The sequence below is a fragment of the Capsicum annuum genome, chromosome 6 (assembly GCF_002878395.1).
Source record: "Capsicum annuum cultivar UCD-10X-F1 chromosome 6, UCD10Xv1.1, whole genome shotgun sequence".
Lineage (NCBI taxonomy): Eukaryota > Viridiplantae > Streptophyta > Magnoliopsida > Solanales > Solanaceae > Capsicum > Capsicum annuum.
In genome coordinates, this window is record NC_061116.1 from 16,637,223 (window position 1) to 16,657,867 (window position 20,645).

General features: G+C 40.9%; 2 non-coding genes and 1 pseudogene across 2 annotated transcripts; 2 read left to right on the top strand and 1 right to left on the bottom strand.

Moving 5' to 3' along the window:
- Positions 1-1,030: 1,030 nt before the first annotated feature.
- LOC124899447 lies at positions 1,031-1,781 on the bottom strand (annotated as a pseudogene).
- A 9,922-nt stretch (positions 1,782-11,703) lies between these two features.
- On the top strand, positions 11,704-11,859 carry LOC124899806. Its single transcript, XR_007057370.1, has one exon. It is a non-coding gene; the product is annotated as a 5.8S ribosomal RNA (ribosomal RNA).
- A 201-nt stretch (positions 11,860-12,060) lies between these two features.
- On the top strand, positions 12,061-15,429 carry LOC124899937. Its single transcript, XR_007057495.1, has one exon. It is a non-coding gene; the product is annotated as a 28S ribosomal RNA (ribosomal RNA).
- Positions 15,430-20,645: the final 5,216 nt, after the last annotated feature.

The following is a 20,645-nucleotide window of genomic DNA, read 5'->3' on the forward strand; positions in this document are numbered from 1 at the left end:
CGCCACACAACCCGTCGCACACTTGTTCCAGTAGCCATGTGCGATTGTTTATGCATCGCACTCCTACTTTGCAGGGCCATAACTTCTTGATCGGATGTTAGATTTTTATAAAATTGGAATCATTGGAAAGATGATTCGATTCTCTACAATTTGGTGGGTATAAATCTGCCAAAATGTCACATATAAATCAAGTTATCCTCGTTCAAAGATCACTCTTGTGGAAACACACACTAAAGCTTGATGGATCCAAAAGCTATTAGCTTTCCTTACTCTGAGTGACTCGCATGAGCATGCTTAACACATCATAAGCTATCTTATCTCTAGGATTCTAATTGTAAATCATGTACTCAAATATGAATCATTGGATATAAGGTTTCATACGTCAGAGAACTGATTTATTTCCTCTCTTGGAAATATATGGGGTATTACATATAAGTCGGAGGAACCCAGACAGATAGCTCATTTCGCGTATACTCCAAAAGGGAATTGGATTAAAATTCTTAAATCGGGATATGGTGGTCGACCACAATGTTAGGAAGTCCGAAGATGTTGGTGAGAGCCTTAGAAAGAGTTATCTTTTCTGCTTAACAACCTGCCCACCCTAGAATTAGCTTAGTCAGAGGTAGGGTCTAGCGGTTGGAAGAGCACCGCATGTCGCATGGTGTTCGGTACTCTCCTGATGGCCCTTAAAAATTTAGAAGACCAAATGCCATCCATGCTCAGTCATAATCTTAACCGCATCAGGTCTCCAAGGTGAACAAGCTCTGGTCGATGGAATATTGTAGGCAAGGGAAGTCAACAAAATGGATCCGCAACTTCGGGAAAAGGATTGGCTCTAAGGGCTGTACATGGGGGTTTCAGCCCTAAACCCATCGGATGTCGGTGGACTGCTTGAGCAGCTTCTGTGGCGAGATCGGGTCATCACGTGTCGTCCAGGGAACAGACTGGGAACGGTTCTTTTGAGGGCCTTCCCTACACGTTGAATATCCCACTCAAAACTGGTACGGACAAGGGGAATTCGACTGTTTAATTAAAAAAAAGAATTGCAATGGCCCCAATATATATTCATGCAATGTGAGTTTTTCCTAGTGTTCTAAATGTCAAAGTGAAGAAATGCAACCAAGCGCGGTAAACAGTAAGAGTAACTATGAATCTCTTAAGGTAGCCAAATTCCTTGTCATCTAATTAGTCACGTACATGAATGGATTAATGAGATTCCCACTATCCCTATCTACTATCCAGCAAAACCACAGCAAAGGGAATGGTCTTAGCTAAGTCAATGGGGAAAAAAGACCTTTTTGAACTTCACTCTAGTTCGACTTTGTGAAATGACTTGAGAGGTATAGTATAAGTGGGATACAAAAGGCAAAATTTAAATACCATTACTTTTAACGTTATTTTACTTATTTTGTGAATTGGAAGTGGGGCACTGCCCTTCTTTTTAAACCCAAGGCTAGCTCTGCAGGTCGATCCGAGTGGAAGACATTGTCAAGTGAGGTGTTTGGTTGGGGCGGCACATTTTCTAAAAGATAACGTAGGTGTCCTAAGATCTGCTCAACAAGAACATAAATATCGTATGGAACAGAAGGGTAAAAACTTATTTGATTCTGATTTATAGTATGAATACAAACTGTAAAAGCGTGGCCTAACAATTCTTTAGACCTTCAGAATTCGAAGCAAGAGGTGTCAGAAAAATTACCACCAGGATAACTGGCTTATGACAGTCAAGTGCTAATAGTGACGTTGCTTTTTGATCCTTCGATGTTGGCTCTTTCTATCATTGTGAAGCATAATTCACCAAGTGTTGGATCGTTCACCCACTAATAGGGAATGTAAGATGGGTTCAGACCATCGTTAGACAATTTAGTTTTACCCTACTGATGATTGTGACACAATTATAATTCAACCTAGTATGAGAGAAACAATTGATTCAAATAATTGGGCATCGCGCTTGGTTGAAAAGCCAATGGCGTGAAGCTACTACGTGCTGGATTATGGCTGAATGAAGTCAGAATCTGGGCTAAGCGATGCATATGCCTGCCATTTACTTGACGAGCCGCAGTAGGGATCTCGGCCCCCAAGGGCACATGTCATTGGCTAAGACATCATAGCGAAAGGGTCACGGTGGCCTCCTTGAAGTACAATTTTATCGAGTGGTGGCTAGAATCCTTTGCAGATAACTTAAATATGCGACAGGGTTTTCTAAGTGGTAGAATGGCCTTGTGTAAGGACCCACAAAATTTCTTAGCTTAATTCAGTCCTTTAAACTTGTCAAGTGGTCCCAAACTTAGAAAACTCTAGCTAAGTTCCTAGACTTAGCTTATTTTTGGCCTTTGAAAGTTGGTAATCTCATTTCGCCACCTTAATGTTCTTTAATGGTCTGTATGTTTGTTAATTCATGATCAGAGAGGTCAATAGGTGTTTCCGAACAAGTTTTGGATTTTTTAGACCTTGATTAGACCACGTTTGGTGTCCCAAAATAGTGGACCAACGTGATCTTGGTATGCCGCGTTGCCCATCGCATTGGTTAACATTGTTGCAGGGACGCAAGTGAAACTACTGAGGCTTGGCGTGATCATGGCGCAACGCATCGGGTATCGCATCGATGCCCAATTTCAGTCATTAAATGTACATATTTTTAAGGTCAAAAGGGTCAATTTACCACCTCTATATAAACCCTATAACACATAATTTAGCCATTTTCTCCCCAAATATACTAGTTTCTCTCAATCTTCCTCAAGAAAAAGTTTAGAATTTTCAATTGGGGATTCAAATTCAAGGAAATTCCACCATCAAACTTTGTAGAATCAAGAACTAAGGTATGCATAGTGTTCATTTATGGATTCCTTCCATCCATGAAGTTCAAGAATCAAGTTTTAAATCATGTAGTGTGAATATTTTGTTGTGGGTTGATTATGTTCATGAGATTATGACGATGTGATTCCCAAGCTAGAATCTTTATGTGTTGTTCATGAAACTATGTTAATGTATGGCTTAAAATCTATAAGTTTAGTCGATTCATGGAGTTTTGAAGTGATAATTTGATGATTATGCCTATACCTTAAGTTATGCATGCAAGGTATTTGATAAAATGCCTAAGGGACTAGAAATTATTCATCATAGCTCAATTATGACCCAAATGATAAGTGCATGCTTTACCCTTATGATCACAATGACTTATCTGATATTTTTGTCCATTATAAATGTTTGTAAAATACTCATGAGAAAAGTTGATGAAACTATGACATGTTTATATGCTTTCCCATCCAGGTACAAGATTATGATAACCATGTACTTCATGAAATCCCCAACTTATTGTATTATGGATTGTTGATTTTGGTCATGTATTCAAGAATGTCATGCCTTGTTAGTTCCCTTCTATTGAATCCCGGGGGTACTTTTACCCAATAATTTAGCTGTGTGCCTAGAGCCAGTGTTATGTTTTCATGATATCCTCAGTCAAACCATGTTCAGTAGAATTCAGTCAGTCATGTGACTCAGGAAAACTCAGTAATCTCAGAATCTCAGTAGTATTCCATTAGTAAATGGAACTCAATGAACTCAGTATAGTTTAGTTCAGTTAAGCATGTTCAGTGTCTATTCAGATAGGAGTAGGATTTAGCACCGAGTGAACCCAAGGATGATGACACACACTGATAGTTGAGGGTGTGATCCTTAGAAACAATCCCTGCATTCTAGAACTATGTAGCCAACATAGGTTGAGACATCAAAACTGACAGAGGAGGGTTGATGAGGTGGATAAACACTGTCAGATGAGGGTCCCACCATTCTCTTTTGGGGACACTGCCAGATGAGGCTCACCCACAACCTGTCTTTACCAGTGGCGCGGTATTGAGACTCTTCTAATTGGGGTTACAGATTGGACCCCAACTCAGCTATTATGCATTATTTTGGAAATGTCGATTAGATGACTACTTCTCACAGTTACAGTCTTAGTCTCAATCTCATTAATAGAACTCAGATAGTTTACAACATTCAAGAATATCAGCTACAGTCAATTCAGTGCAGTACAAAACCCAACTAGTTCCATCAGAACCTAGACTGTTAGACACAGTCGCTCAGTATCAGTTATATCAGTTATCTGTAACTCATGTTATCAGTATTCAGACTCAGTAGTCAGTATCATCATGAATTTAGTTACAATCACTCATTTATGTATGTATTCTCACGTTCATGTTATACAGTCAGTTAGCATTGTTTATGTATTTAAACCCTTTGAATTCAGCCTACCTCACTTGCATACTAGTACATTCAATCATACTGACATATTTGCGGTATGGAGTTTTTAGACCATAGGTTCAGAAGCACGAGCTCTAGAGTATTAGTAGCATTCCAGTTTCAACAATCAGAGTTATCAGTGAGTCCTCATCCTTCGAGAACATGCTCATTACTTTATTTCTTCATTACTTAGTTTATTTCAGTAGTTGAAGTTAGTTGGGAACATGTCCCATCAACTCCTTATTCAGACAGTTTAGCTTTAGAGGCTTTTCAAACCACAATATGTTCAGAAAGTTTTGTTTCAGTTTGTTCTGGTATTGATATACTGTACTTTCAGATGTTATGCTTTATCAGTTTTTGAATCTTATGACCTTTCAGCCTTTATTTCCATATTTATACAGTATATTGTGCAGTGCTCAGGTACAGATATCAGTCATGGGTTAGCTTGTGGTCCTTTAGGGTCATGAGCATCGTGTGGCATTCCAGGTGTCAGATTTGGGGCATTACACCTTGATTCCATGATCCACTGAGATTCATCCCTTTGTCGCTCCTATTCGTTCCTCCTCCTCCAATCCAATCATTTTTTCATCCATCTCTAAAGGTGGTTTATGCATCCATCTTTGAATAATCCTACTAAGTGTTATGAGTTCACCTCACCCTCGAGCATACCACGGCATAGCCTCACTCGAATTTGTGACATATTTTTCAAGTGTTGCATGTGTTCCATTCCAAATAGTTAAGTATGATATCAAGTAGCCTTTCATGCAAAACTATGACATCGCAATTAGAGGTTTTTTGTAATTCACAATATTGCTCAAGAGCCCATTGATGCGTCCAGGCCAACATCGGTGCATGAAGGCATGTCGCAATTATAGGTTTTCATGACCGTTAAGTGCAATCCTAGAGACATGTCCATTGATCCGAGCTCTGACATTCGGCAAAATCGGCAGCACACAATGTGGGCATGGCCTATGCGACAACTGATGTTAAATACCAAAGGACCTATAGTGGCCTGCTGTTAGACCCCCAATCTAAAAAATGATGGCTGACACAACCATGTCAAGGTGGAAATTGTCCTTGACATGTTTTAAAGCAAGCAATGTTATATTATGGTAGCTATGAGATAGAAGATAGTTAATGATGACCAAGGTGACTGGAGTGATAAAAAGGCAGCCTTGGGCACATAAGGTGATGACAGGTGCATGGTACCTATGCGGGCATTCGTGCAGGCAGTGACATAGGTATGGCACGACACTGGCATAACATTGGCACTGGCATGACATAGGCAATGATATGGCACAGGCATGGGTATTGGCATGGTCAAGACAGTGTCACAGCATAGGTAGTGTCATGCCCTAGGCAGTGACATGATTGAGATAGTAGCATGGCATGGGCAGTGTCATAACGTAGGCGCAGGCAACGATATGACACAGGCAAGATGGCAAGACAAAGATGAAATGATCAAGTGTTGGAAAGCTGGAAATTGGCTAAGTGTTAAACATTGGTGAAATTGGCTAAAGGGGCAAAACTGCCCATGTGTTTGTCACATGGGTCAATTACTAAGTTTGAATTTTGAATGTTGTAAATATGTGTGATTTTCAGAATGTATTTGAATGCTTAGATCAAGTTGTTGAGTCATATGATAAGCATGCGGCCATATACAATGACATGCTGCCAGGTGTCGTTGGTTGTAACTACTATAACTGCCCATGTACAATTTATTTAAGTATTTTTAGAAATTGTAAAATGGAGAGTGAGTATTGGATGCCTTTGTATAATTTGTGTGACATTGTCCTTTGTAATTCTGAGAGAATAAGAAAGGTTGGGAACTTGTTTCCTGTACACTGTTAAGTGGTTTACATTTCTATAGCCTTTGTCTGTTTCACTTAGACTATGTAGTGTTGTGTGTGCATGGATGAAGTTGCGCAGTGTGGTGCGATTGCCAAGCAGTGGTGTTGTAAAAAAGAAAACACCCCTGTCTCACCTACCATGGTGGTGTCTTTGTCGAGTTGGTAGTCTGTACTCCAGCACCTTCACCCACAAGGCACCATGTGCTAACTCCTCAGACCACCATGGGCATCAATCGCCACAAGGAACCATGACACCGTGCACAAAGGCACTACGGGCACCATGGAACCAAGGGACCATGGCACCGTGCACCATGGAGCTAAGGCACCAAGGCACCATGGCGCCATGGAACCAAAGCACCATGTCACCATGCACCATGGCTCTAATACACCGCACACCATGGCACCAAAGCACCCATACATCTAAACTAGGATTTGTATAATTGGCACCCGCACGCCATGGCACCATGGCACCGTGCACCATGGAACCAAGGCACCAGGCACCAGAGAACCATGGAAATAAAGCACCAATTCATCCTAAACTAGGATCTGTGTGCTTGGCACCCACGCACCCATGCAACCGCTAGTGTTGGGTGAATCTATGCATTCTTACCTTGCCATTTTAGCCTTTGTTTTGAGGATGATTCATGTGATTAATGTATTGATAATGAGATAAATATGCATATAAGTGTACATGTATGTGTTTATAATGTTTAATAGTGTTTCCACTCAAGTTTTTATTCAAATTGATTTTTAAGAATTCAACCTAGAAAACTAGTGTGACTAGTTTGAGCTAGGTGTTTTTCTAGTCTATTATGTTAGGTTCTAACATGTTTAATTAGTTATTAAGGTTGTTATAATGTATTTATATGTGAAAAATATTTTTGGTAATGTTAAAGGGTCAATTTGATCAAGAAAAGAGTCAAAACAATAAGTTAGAAATCAAAGTGAATGAAGCCTATGCTTAGCTCATGTTTCTAGTTCTCCGTCTTGGATGTTGTGTTGTTTTGAGCTCTAAATTGTTGTGTTTAATTCTATAGGATTCTTGGTGAATGGATTATGATGATGTATGAAGGATTTACAAGCTTCAAATTAAGTGAAAACAACTCAAAAAGGCTTGGAATGAATCATGGAAGCACAAAACACAACTTGATGCAAAGCTGGACACCTGAAATATATTGGGAGAGTGAGGCCGCATGTGAAGGGATCTGGGAACGTCAAATACATCAATAGACTCAAAAGGACCCAAAATATCATGTACGTGCATCTCATTCTCCATTCCTATGGAACACGGCGTGCGATGCATGGTCTATTCCACCCCTAGGCATTTCCGTCCAATTCGATTCCAACACGGCCTGGGACTTGTTTTTTTACTATAAATACAACTTTGTAAATGTTTTTAATCACTTTTGGACGTATTGGACTAGTTCTGGGGCTGCTCGACACTTATTTTAGGGTTTATATCTCTTTAATTTTATTTCTTTCATGGTTTGTATCATCAATCTAATGGATTGGATGATGAATATTTCCATTGAAGGCTAAAACTCCTATCCGGGGTTAAGGCCACATTCATGATTACTTTCATTTTGAATTAAGTTTGTTGATTTGCTTATTATTATGGTTTTTTGTTTATTCTTCTTTTTTTAAAACCATTTTAAGGATTAGCTACCCATAGAATATATCAATTGTCAACCTTGTGAACTCAGGAGAGGGAATAGGGAGATAGAATATGGGAATAAGCAAGGTGAGATTTGTATTCTTTTATAAAATAAGGATTTTAAATTAGCATCTAGGACAGGGATGTACCTAGAAGCCTTACTTAAATCATATATAGGATGATATTTGTAAAGAATTTAAATAAACTATTACATCCCCACTCAATGATGTAGTTGTAAGGTTTAACTTAGGTAAACGATTAGAGGTTGGGAAACCATGATCATGCAATTAACCATATGAATCAACAACTAAGATAAGAAAGTTAACAAATGAAGTTCAACAACGTAATAGGATTGTTCGTAAGCCTTAACCCTGGGCTTCTATCCATAGATTGTCCTAAGTCATTACTTTTACGCATTAGTTTAGTTTCTTTTTAGTTTATAATTCGAAAACTCTATTTACCACTCTCCTTAATTTGTTAAACTAGAATTGGATAGTCGGCGAATGCAAGTCCCTGAGAGATCGATACTTGGGTTTCCTTGAAGCCACTTTACTACTTAATAAGACCACGTACACTTGCATGTGCGCTGTCACCCGCTGCGAGCGCACCAAGGCACCATGATACCATGGGCACGATGAAGGAACCATGGCGCCGTGCAAAAATCAAGAGTTTAAACCTAGGTTCGATTATCCAAATATTTTCATAACATTCATCCATCTTCCTCACCGTTGTATACTCTTCTAAGTGTTTTATAACGATATTTCAGTGTTACCTCATATGTTGGGGAGGTTTTCCTAATGTCCCTATGTTATTTTTATATTTTAAAATTTTTTTATTTAATATCCTTAAATTTAAATATTTTATAACGTTACGTTATGCGTACAAATATGCACTCAAATATTGGTTTAAAGTTACTTCATGCGTTGGACATATTTTTCTAATTTTTTTCTATTTTTAAAATATTTTTTCTATTTCTTTATTTATTGTTATTTATTTTTTAAATTTTCATAAATAATATTTTTTAAAAAATATTTTCATAATAAAAATTATCATTTACAAATTACGTGACTCTTTTGTGAGTGCATTGGCTCAGTTTTATGTCAAAAAGTACAGTTCTAGTCCGTACATGTCTAGTATGATTCTCTGGAAAAATCATGTCTACTCCTGTCAGTTAGGTTGTTTTTTTTAAGCATATATAAGGGGGGTAGAGTTATTGAAGGAACTTCAAGACGACTGTCACTAGTTGACATAAGCGCTCACTAGGCATATCAGAGTGCAGTGTGGGCACATAGAAGCATGCATGGCTAGTCCGTTTGAGCCACCGATGCCTGCGAAACAGCATCGATCACGTTTCATTGTGCGCTCATGTCGACTATAAGTGGCGTCATCCACGACAGATCTTTTGGCGTTTGATTTCAAACGATACGGTGCTTTTGTGCGTGTAGCGAGATCTGGATGCTGCTCTCGGGGCAAGCTCCAGGCACTGCACATATAGGGCAGAGCTGAATTTGTTTTAAGTGCCAGTGGCCGATGTAGGCGGCGCCCGCGTACTAGACTTGATGCACCTTCATCTCCTTTGCTCCCCCCAAGGATGGGCTATCGTGTCAACTGGGGCTTACTTTAGCCTTGCAACGTCCGCATGGGCTGCAGCACACAACATCTATTTCTGGGCGTTTGAACACATGGTGCGTGAGTTGAGTTCGACATGTGCGGTTTGGTTGTATCCGTTCTCGACCAGTGGCGTCCTGACCCGCCTGCCATCTCAGTCGTGGGGAAAGTGCAATTTAGGCTTGCTCAAAGTCGGTTTCCTGTGCTGCATACTTAATGTCCAGGTATTATCAATTTTTATTGATTTCCTTTCGCCCCCTGTATTTCGTGCGTGGGGTAAACTAAAAAGCCGCCCTCATGTCCCTTGCCCTCCTTTCTTCATCGTGTGATGTCATGGTCCATGAGTAGCAGTCGGGATTTTCAGATGCGGTAGGCATATTGGACATGTGTTCTTCATCGGCTCCTATCTGCCCTTTACGATGCTTATTTCAAATGACGATTGCGCTCCCCTTGAACCCGTCCCTGCCCTTTTGGGTAGGTTGGGATCATACGACGCCGATGTCGATGAGGAATGCCATTTGGTTGATCTAGCCAATATTCATATGCTTGTTTCAAAGATTAAGCCATGCATGTGTAAGTATGAACAAATTCAGACTATGAAACTGTGAATGGCTCACTAAATTAGTTATAGTTTATTTGATGCCATCTACTACTCATATAACTGTAGTAGTTCTAGAGCTAATATATACAACGAACCCTGACTTCTAGAAGGGATGCATTTATTAGATAAAAGGTCAACGTAGGCTCTGCCTGTTGCTGTGATGATTCATGATAACTTGACAGATCAAACGGCCATAGTATCGACGATGGATCATTTAAATTTTTGCCCTATCATCTTTTGATGGTAGGATAGTGGCCTACCATGGTGATGATGGGTGACGGAGAATTAGTTTTTGATTACGAAGAAGGAGCCTGAGAAATGGCTACTACATCCAAGGAAGGTAGCAGGCGCGCAAATTACCCAATCTTGACACGGAGAGATAGTGAAAATCAATAACAATACTAGGCTCAATGAGTCTGGTAATTGGAATGAGTACATTCAAAATCCCTTAACGAGGATCCATTGGATGGGAAGTCTGGTGCCAACGGCCTTGGTAATTCCAGCTCTAATAAAGTATATTTACGTTGTTGTGGCTAAAAAGCTCATAGTTATACTTTGGCATGGGCTGGACGGTCCGCCTATGGTGTGCACCGGTCGTCTCATCTCTTCTATTGGTGATGCGCTCCTGGACTTAACTGGCTGGGTTATGCCTTCGATGCTATTACTTTGAAGAAATTAGAGTGGAAAAAGCAAGCCTACGCTCTGTATACATTAGCATGGATAACATTATAGGATTTTGATCCTATTATGTTGGCCTTCGGGATCAGGGTAATGATTAATCGGGATAGTTAGGGGCATTCATATTTCATAGTCAGAGGTAAAATTCTTGGATTTATGAATGACGAAAAACTGCGAAAGCATTTGCTAAGGATGTTCTCATTAACTAAGAACAAAAGTTAAGGGCTCGAAAACGATCAGATACCGTCCAAGTCTCAACCATAAATGATGCCGACCAGGGATCAGCGGATGTTGCGTTTAAGAATCTGTCATCACCTTATGAGAAATCAAAGTTTTTGGGTTTCAGGGGAAGTATGGTCGTAAGGCTAAAACTTAAAAGAATTGATGGAATGGCACCAATAGGAGTAAAACCTGTTGCTTAATTTGACTCAACATGGGAAAACTTACCAGGTCTAGATATAGTAAGGATTGACAGAAGGAGAGCTCTTTCTTGAATCTATGGATGGTGGTGCATGGCCATTCTTAGTTGGTGGAGTGATTTCTCTTGTCAATTCCGTTAACGAATGAGACCTCATCCTACTAACTAGGTATGTAGAGGTATCCCTTCGCGGCCAGCTTCTTAGAGGGACTACGACCTTTTAGGCCGCGGAAGTTTAAGGCAATAAAAGGTTTGTGATGCCCTTAGATGTTCTGGGCCACATGCGCGCTACACTGATGTATTCAATGAGTTTATAGCCTTGACCGACAGGCCCAAGTAATATTTTAAATTTCATCATGATGGGGATAGATCATTGCAATTGTTGGTCTTCAACGAGGAATTCCTAGTAAGCGTGAGTCTTTTGCTCACGTTGACTACGTTTTTGGCCTTTGTACACAACACCCATCACTCTTACCGATTGAATGATCCAATGAAATGTTCAGATGGAGATGACATGGGCGGTTTGCAGCTTGCGACATCGGCAGAAGTCCATTGAACCTTATCATTTAGATAAAAAAGAAGTCGTAACAAATTTTTCGTAGGTGAACCTGCGAAAGGATAATTGTCGAAACCTACTTCTTTTATAAACAAAAACAACTCTCAGCAATGAATATCTTGGCTCTCATATCGATGAAGAACATAGCAAAATATGATACTTAGAGCGAATTGCAGAATCCTATAAACCATCGAGTCTTTGAATGCAAGTTACGCCCAAAGCCATTAGGTCGAGGGCCTGTCTGCCTAGGCGTCATACATCGTGTCTAACCCTTACATTGCACCTCAATCATGGGGTGCGCTATCATTACAGGGCATATACTAGCCTCCCATTTGCCTTAAGATCGCGGCTGGCCTAAATACGAGTCCATATTGATGCACGTAATAGAAAATAGTGGTTATAAGCCTGTCGTTCTTTCAGACTCCAGGACCCTATCACACTTAGGAGCTCTGACCACAACTCCAGATCAGGCCGGAATACCTGCTAAGTTTAAGCATATCAATAAGTAGAGGAAAAAAAACTTACAAGGATTTCCTTAGTAATGGCGAGCGAACGGGGAACATCCCTTCCTTAGAATCGGGCGGATCCATCGTCCGAATTGAAGTCTGAAGAAGTATCCTTAATGGTGGAATGATCCCAAGCCCCTTAGAAGGGGGTACCAGAGTGGGAGAGAGCCCCGTTGTGCTCGGACCCTTTCGCATCTCGAGATGCTGTCTACGAGTTGGGTTGTTTGGGAATGCAGCCTAAATCGGGAGGTGAATTCTGTCCAAGGCTAAATATGGGCAAGAGACCGATAGGGAACAAGTGCCACGAGAATTTTAAAAGAGAGTCAAAGAGTGCTTGAAATTGTTGGGAGGGAAGCGGATGGGGGTTGGCGATGCACCTCGGTCAGATGTAGAACCGCGACAAGCAAGTCTGCTGATCGACTCGGGGCATGGATTAGCGTTGAATAGGTGATGGCCAAAGCTCGGGCTCTCGATACACACGTGGAATATTGTCTGCTCAATTATGGCAAGCAGCGCACGCCTTTGGTGAGCTTCGACATCTGCGTGCTCCGAATGCTAGCCTGTGGGCTCTCTATTGGACCTATCTTGAAACACGAACCAAAGAGTCTGATATATGTGAGAGTCAATAGGCGAGTAAACCCGTAAGACATAAGAAAGTTGATTTGTGGGATACCCTTGAGGGGTGCACCACCGACTGACCTTGATCTTCTGAGAAGGGTTCGAGTGTGAGCATACCTGTCGGGACTCAAAAGATGGTGGACTATGCCTAAGATGGGAAAAGCTAGAAGAAAATATGCTGGAGACCTACAGTGATACTAACATGCAAAATCGTTCATCTGACTTGTGTATAGGGGGAAAGACCAATCGAACCATTTAGTAGCTAGTTCCCTTTGAAGTTTACCCCAGGATAGCTGGAGGTCACGTGCGAGTTCTATAGGGAAAAGCCAATGATTAGAGGCCTTAGGGGAGAAACACCCTTGAATTATTCTCAAACTTAAAATAGGTAGGACCACGCGACTGCTTTGTATAGCCGTGCTCGGAATCAAGAGCTCCAAGTGGGCCATTTTTGGTAAGCAAAACTAGCGATGCGGGATGAACCGGAAGCTGGGTTACGGTGCCAAATTGCGCACTAACCTAGATCCCACAAATGGTGTTGGTCGATTAAGACAGCAGGATGGTGGTCATGGAAGTTGAAATCCGCTAAGGAGCGTGTAACGACGCACCTGCCGAAACAACTATCCCCATAAATTGACGACGCTTAAGCGTGCGACCTACCCCCTACTATCGGGATAATTTCTAGGCCCCGATGAGTAGGAGGGCATGATGATCATTGCAAAACCTTGGGCCTGATCCCGGGTAGAGCAGTCGTTGGTACAGATCTTGATGGTAGTAGAAAATATTCAAATGAGAACTTTGAAGGCCGAAGAGGGGAAAGGTTCTATGTGAATGAAACTTGCACATAGGTTAGTCGATCTTAAGGGTCGGGGGAACCCCAAAAGTTAGCATATTTCGCACGTACTTCAAAATAAAATCAGGTTAAAATTCCTGAACTGGGACGTGGTAGGCGACCACAACATTAGAAAGTCCAAAGACGTTAGCGGGAGCCTCAGCAAGGGTTATCTTTTCTGCTTAACAGCCTGTCCACCCTAGAATTGGCTCAGTTGAAAGTAGAGTCCAGCGACTGGAAGAGTACCACACGTTGCGTAGTGTTCTGTGCGCTTCCGACGGCCTTTGAAAATCCAAAGGACCAAATGTCATCCACGCCCGATCGTACTCATAACCGTATTAGGTCTCTAAGGTGAACAACCTATGGTCTATAGAACAATGTAGGCTAGGAAAGTCTGCAAAATAGATCTGTAATTTTGAGAAAAGGATTGGATCTGAGGGCTAGGCATGGGGTATTAGTCCTAAACCCATCGGCTGTCGGTGGACTGCTTGAGCTGCCCCCGTAGTATGAGCGGGTCGCCGCATGCCGGCTGGGCGATGGACTGGGAACGGTTTCTTTGAGGGCCTTCCCCGTGCATCAAATAGCCAACTCAAAACTGGTATGGGCAAGGAGAATCTGACTTTTAATTAAAACAAAGCATTGTTATGGTCCTAATGGATGTTCACGCAATGTGATTTTTTCCTTGTGCTCTAACTGACAAAGTAAAGAAATTCAACCAAGCGCGGGTAAACAGATGGAGTAACTATGACTCTCTTAAGGTAGCCAAATGCCTCGTTATCTAATTAGTGACACGCATGAATGGATTAATGAGATTCCCACTGTACCTATTTACTATCCAGCATAACCACAACCACAGGAAAGGGCTTGGCAGAATCAGCGGGGAAAGAAGACCCTATTTAACTTGACTCTAGTATGACTTTGTGAAATGTCTTGAGAGGTGTAGTATAAGTGCGAGCTGAAAGGAAAAAGTGAAATACCACTACTTTTAATGTTATTTTACTTATTCTGTGAATTGGAAGCGGGGCATTGCCTCTCATTTTGGACCTAGGTTTGCTCAGCAGGCCTACCCAGGTAGAAGACATTGTCAGGTGGGGAGTTTGGCTGGGGTGGCACATCTGTTAAAAGATAACGTATATGTCCTAAGATGAGCTCAACGAGAATAGAAATCTCATTTGGAACAGAAGGGTATAAACTCATTTGATTATGATTTCCAGTATGAATACGAACCATGAAAGCGTGGCCTAAAAATCCTTTAAACCTTTGAAATACTAAGCTAGAGGTGTCAAAAAAGTTACCAAAGGGACAACTAGCTTGTGGTAGCCAAGTGTTCATAGAGATGTTGCTTTTTGATCCTTCGATGTCGACTCTTCCTATCATTGTGAAGCAGAATTCACCAAGTATTGGATTGTTCACCCACCAATAGGGAACGTGAGCAGGATTTAGACCATCATGAGAAAGTTTAGTTTTGCCCTATTAATGATAATGTCTTAATAGTAATTTAATCTAGTACAAGAGTATCAATTGATTCACATAATTGGTCCTCACGCTTGGTTTAAAAGCTAGTGGCACAAAGCTACCGCATGCTGAATTATGACTGAATGCCTCTAATTTAGAATTAGGTCTAGAAGTGACATATGCGCCTGTCGTCCGCTTGCTGACCTACAGTAGGGGCCTTGGCCCCCGAGGGCACGTTTTGTTAGCTAAGCAATCACGGCAAAAGAGTTGCGATAGACGCTCTATAGTAAAATTGTAATCGATTGGCGGGTAGAATCCTTTGCAGATGACTTAAATATGGGATGGGGTATTGTAAGTAGTAGAGTGGCCTTACTTCCTTGATCTATTGAGATTCAGCCCTTTGTCGCTTCGGTTCATTCCTTTCCCTCTAATCCTATCATTTTTCCATCCATCTCCAAAGGAGGTTTGTGCATCCATCTTTGAAAAATTCAACTAAGTATTGTGAGTTCACCTTACCCTCGAGCATGCTACGGTATAGCCTTGCCCAGGTTCGCCACTTATTTTTTAAGTGTCGTATACGTTCCATTCCAAATAGTTAAGTATGATATTAAGTGGAATTTCGTGAAAAACTACGACATCATATTTAGAGGTTTTTGTGGTGCCCTATGTGGCTTAAGAGACAAGCGATGTGTCGAGGCCAACATCGATGCGAGGAGGCATGTCGTAATTAGAGGTTTTCATGATCGTCAGGTTCAATCTTAGAGACATGTCCAATGACCCAGGCTTTGATGTCTGATGAAATTGGTAGCATACAATGCCTGCTTGGGCAACTCCAAAGCCGATGTCAAATATCGAAGGATCTATAGTGGCCTACTGTTAGAACCCTAGTCTAAGACATGATGGCTGACAAGGCTATGTCAAAGTGCACAATGGCCTTGACATGTGCTAAGACAAGAATTGTGATGCCGTGGTTACTATGAGATAGCAGGCAGCTGTTTATGACCAAGGCTACTAGAGTGATGGCAAGGCAGCCTTGGGCACATGAGGCGATGACAGGTGCATAACACCTATGTGGGCATACTTACAGGAAGTGACATATGCATGTCACGAAACTGGCATAACATTGGCACTGGCATAGCACAGGAAATGGCTTGGCACAGGCAATGGCATAGTACAAGTGTAGCGTTGGCATGGTTTAGACAGTGTCACAACATAGGCAGTGGCGTGGCCTAGGCAGTAACATGGTTGAGACAACAGCATAGCATGGACTGTGACATGACAAAAACGCAGGCAACTATATGACACTGGCATGGCATGATGCTGGCAAGACGAGGCATAGCTGATAAGCATAGCAAGAAAAAGACAAAATGATCAAGTATTGGAAAAGATGGAAATTGGCTAAGTGTTGAACATTGGAAAAATTGGCTAAGAAGGGAATGTTGACCATGTGCTAGTCACATAGGGCAGTTGCTAAGTTTGAATTTAAAATATTGTAAACACGTGTTATTTTCTTAATGTATTTGAATGCTTAGATCAGGTTGTTGAGTCATATGATAAGCATGCAGCCATGTCCAATGACATGCTGCCAGGTGTTGTAGGTTGGAACTGCTGTAATTGCCCATGTGCAGTCTATTTAAGTTTTGCTATAAATTATACAAGGCAGTGAGAGTTATTGTATGCCTTTGTACAATTTGTCTGACATCATCCTTTGTAATTTTGAGAGAATAATAAAGGTTGAAAACATGTTTACAGTACATTATTGAGTTCTTTATGTTTCTGCAAACTTAGTCTATTATAATTAGACTGTGCAGTGTGTGTGTGGCTGAAGTTGTGCAGTTGTGATGAGACTGCCAAGCAGTGGTATTGCAAAAAAATTCCCCCTGTCTCAACTGGTATCCGAGCATTGTTGTACAAAAATGATGAATGTCACTCCGTTGAACAAAAATGTTACACAAGTTTGAAACTTTATTAACATTACTGATGAACTCAAACAAACAGAAGGCGAGGTGGATTTGACAACTCAGATCAAAGCCTTAAAGGACGAACTAACACTTTTACGTGCCCAATATGATGAATATTCTGCAGAATTTTTGAGTTCACGTGATGCCTTAATGTCACTGTGCAGGACCAGGCAAGGTGATGGCAGATCTTCCGACAGAGATGATGGTGCTGCGACGTACTGTGGCTGCGTCTGGGCAGCTTCATGAAGGCAGTTCCAAAGTCAAAATTCCTGAGCCCAAACCTTTTGGTGGTGCTAGAAGTGCCGAGGAATTGGAGAATTTTCTGTGGGACATGGAGCAATATTTCTCTACTGCTCGAGTTGCTGAGACAGAAAAACTAAATATCACTATGATGTACTTGACAGATGATGCGAAATTATGGTTGAGGACTAGAAATGCAGATGAGGAAAGTGCTGGACGTCCCAAAATTGATACTTGGAAAAAGTTGAAGAAAGAAATAAGGGACCAATTCCTTCCTACCAATGCCTCATGGATTGCTAGAGACAAGTTGAAAAGGATAAGGAAACATGGAACGATTCATGAATATATTAAGGAATTTACTTTTTTGAGGTTGGACATCTAAAATTTGTCTGATGAAGAAAAGTTACATAACTTCATCTCAGGGATGCAGGCATGGGCCCAAAATGAATTAAGGAGGCAGAATATGAAAGACTTGCTTAGTGCAATTGCTATCGCTCACTTGTTGGTGGATTTTTGCTCAACTCATTCTGATTCTGAGATTCCTACTTCTTTAAAGTCAAATAAAAAGGCTGAGAAGAAAGGGGAAGGGAATAAAGATGGATGAAATAACAAAAGTGATAAGGGCAAGTTCCCAATAAATGTTGAAAAGACCAAAAACAAGGGAAAAGATAGCAATACGAAGGGCTATTGAACTTATGGTGGACTGTATTTGGCCAAGAGTTGTCCTAATCACGAAAGAGTGAATGCTATGCTTTCTGGAAATGTGAATCAAGGTGGGAGTGATGAAGTTGTTGCTATTTTGGTGAATCCTTTAGGATTGTCACTTAATATTATTAGTTTGCTGAATGTTGTGGGTGAATCCTCAAAGTCATTCAACCCTCATGATGCTTTAATTCACATAAAAATAAAAGTTGACGGCAATAGTGTGATGGCAATGATGGATACCGGGGCCACTCATACTTTTGCTGATGCTAAAGTTGCTGCAAAACATGAACCGAAGTTGAAGAAAAGTCCATCCTTTGTCCAAACAGTGAGATCCAAGGCACAAACCATTGTAGGCATGACTTATGATGAGCAGATGGTGATTGGGAGTTGGACGGGAAAACATAACTTGATGGCTATGCCATTAGGTAATTTTGAAGTCATTCTAGGGATAGACTTCCTTAAAAAGTTTTGCTTTGTTCCTTTTCCTTAGATGGAGTGATGATCATGGACGAGGCCAATCCAAATCTCATTAAGGATGCTCATCCTTAAGAAGAAGCAAACAAAGTGAAGAACAACGGCCCTATCATTTCTACTAGTTCGGTTAAGAAAGGATTGAGGAAAGGTGATGAAACTCTACTTGCTTCCATGATTGAAGTGAAACCAGATAAGAAAGTGGAGGTGCCAGATTTTGTTACTGATTTACTGAGGCAATATGCTGATATAATGCCTCCCAAATTTCCTATAGAGTTGCCACCAAAAAGGGATATTGATAAAAAAATAAAGTTTCTGCCAGGTTTTTTTGCCCCTGCATAGTCTCCTTATAGAATGGCTCTCAAAGAGTTGGCTGAACTAAGGAAACAATTGAATGATTGCTGGATGCGGGATTAATTTCTCCTCCTGTTTTGTTCTAAAAGAAATAAGATGGTTTAATGAGGATGTGTGTGGACTAGAGGGCATTGAATAAAATGACTGTGAAGATCAAATACCATGTCCCATTGGTGGAGGATCTCATGGACAGGCTAAGCAAGGCATGGTGGTTCATTAAACTTGATCTACGATCAAGGTATTGACAGGTTCGAATAATAGAAGGTGATGAATCCAAAACCACATGTGTGATGAGGTGTAACTCATACGAGTTTCTTTTTATGCCATTTGGGTTAAGAAATGCCCCGACAACTTTCTACAACTTGATGAATGATGTGTTTTTTGATTACCTAGAAAATTTTGTTATGGTGTATTTAAATGACATAGTCATTTATAGTTGCTCCCTTGATAAACATTTGGGACATTTAAAGTTAGTATTGTCCCGGTTGAGGGAGTACAAACTTTATGCAAGATGGAAAGTGCGAGTTTGCGAAAAAGAAAGTGAAGTTCCTTGGGCATCTGGTTAGTCAAAACTAAGTGAGAATGGATCCAAAGAAGGTACAAGCGATTGTTGAATGGTAGGCACCTAGTGTGGTCAAACAATTGAGATCATTCTTGGGGCTGGATAACTATTACGCAAGTTCATTGCAGGTTACTCTAAGAAAGCAGCGGCTTTGATAGATTTGCTGAGGAAAGATGTCAAGTGGGTATGGTCTGAGAAGTGCGATAAAATATTTCAAATGTTGAAGGAAGATGTTACCTCAGAACCCATATTAAAGCTGCAAAACTTTGAGTTACCATTTGAAGTACATGCTGATGCGTCGGACAAGGTTGTGAGGGGCGTGTTGGTGTAGGAAGGCCATCCTGTGGCCTTTAAAAGTCAAAAATTGAGTGATGCTGAGCAAAAATATTCGACCCATGAAAAATAGATGGTTTCAGTAGTGCATTGTTTATAGACTTGGAGGGTGTATTTGTTGGGTACTTGGTTTATGGTACAGACAGACAATGTTGCGACCACTTTCTTTAAGAAGTAGAAAAAGCCGAGTCCAAAGAAGGCTTGATGGCAGGAATTCCTGGATGAGTATGACTTCATGTGGGAGCACAAATCAGGAAAGCACAACCAGGTTGTTGATGTACTAAGTCGGAAAGAGGTATTTTCTGTAGTATACTCTATTGCTAGACTTGAATCTCATTTTTTAGACGGAATTAAATTTTGTGCTGCTAATGACCCACTCTATGTAAATTAGATAGGTGAAGTAAAAGATGGGATCATTCGGAGGTACTAGATCAAGGACGATCTCCTTTATTTTAAGGGGGAGAATCGTGGTACCTTAAGGTTATGGACTGCACAAAGATATGATGAAAAAGGTACATGGAACTCCTTGGGTTGGTCATCCGGGTGTTGAGCGGATGTTAGCCCTACTGTCCCGTGTATATTTCTGGCCGAAGATGGAAGTCGATATTGAATCATATGTGAAGACTTGTCAGGTATTCCAAAGAGACAAGACAGAACGTATGAAAGAGGCAAGTTTGTCATAGCCTCTTCTTATTCTTGAAAGACAATGGTTATCTGTCTCTATGGACTATATTTCTGGATTTCCTAAGGTGGATGGCAATGCATCCAAAATGGTGGTGGTGGATAGGTTCTCAAAGTATGCTATTTTTGTTGCTTCTCCAGTCACTTGCTCGTTAGAAGTGGATGCATGATTATTCTATAGGAATGTGGTAAAGCACTTCGGTTTGACAAGTGATATCATGAGTGATAGAGATGCGCGGTTCACTGGTCAGTTTTGGCATTCATTGTTTAGCATGATGGGGACTGATCTGAAGTTTTCCACAGCAAATTATTCTCAAATTGATGGT